Below are 1,115 nucleotides of genomic sequence, written 5' to 3' on the forward strand. Positions count from 1 at the left end.
TGTTTTCCACAGTGGCTGCACCAGTCTGCATTCCCACCAGCAGTGAAGGAGGGTTCCTTTTTCTCCACATCCTTGCCAGCACTTGTCCTTTGTCGATGTGTTGATGATAGCCATTCTGACAGGTGTGAGATGGTATCTCATTGTTGTTTTGTAAATCATGTTTTTCTTACGTCAGTTAGATATTTATAGTTCTCCCCACCAGAAAATAAACTCCAAGAGGACAGAAACCTATTTTATTTATCTTAATATCCTATAGAAGGCTAAGCACAAAACCTAACCTAAGCACAAAACCTAATCTTTAACACAACATGCCCTTTACTATTTCTATTAATTAAAAATTTTATTATAGGGATCCAAGATGGGGGCCAATGGGACAGCAGGCTGCAAGAAAGTGTGTGAGTGAGAGAGCGAAAAGAGAGTGTGTGGACGTGTGGGGAGTGTCTGTATTTGTGATACACAGAGGAGTGGTGGATCGCAAGGAACTTCAACACTGTGCAGACTACCTGACAGGAAACAGAAGTGCCAGGCAGAACAGTAGAGGAAGTGATGACCTTCACTACTTCACTTTTTTATTTTTTATCTTTCGCTTAAGAATCTAAATTTTTTTTTCTTTCTCACTTGATTTTTTTTTATTATTATATTTTTAATTATTATTGTTACTACTATTATTTTACCTTTTTTAAAGTTTTATTTTGTCTTCCTTTTTCGAACCCACGAACACCAAGACTGTGGTGTTCCTCCTCAGCTGTGGGCGCCTAAAACGTTTGTCCAGGGGGAGACAAAGTGGCGCCGAATATACGGACGCGTCCTGCACCTTCTCACAGAGCAGATAGAAGGAACAGCTGAATCAAATAACATCCACCTGGAACTGGCGAATTAAACACAGTTGGTGAGGCAATCCATGGACAGGAAGGTCAGAGATCGCCTAGAAGTGGTCAGCAAACTGCGGCTCACGAGCCACATGTGGCTTTTTGGCCCCTTGAGTGTGGCTTTTCCACAAAATACTGACTTCTGTGCATGGGCCACGAAGTTTCAATCGCACTGTACATGCACACCCGCATGTGGTATTTTGTGGAAGAGCCACACTCAAGGGGCCAAAGAGCCACATGTGGCTC

Source organism: Myotis brandtii, unplaced genomic scaffold (genome assembly GCF_000412655.1).
Source record: "Myotis brandtii unplaced genomic scaffold, ASM41265v1 scaffold174, whole genome shotgun sequence".
NCBI lineage: Eukaryota > Metazoa > Chordata > Mammalia > Chiroptera > Vespertilionidae > Myotis > Myotis brandtii.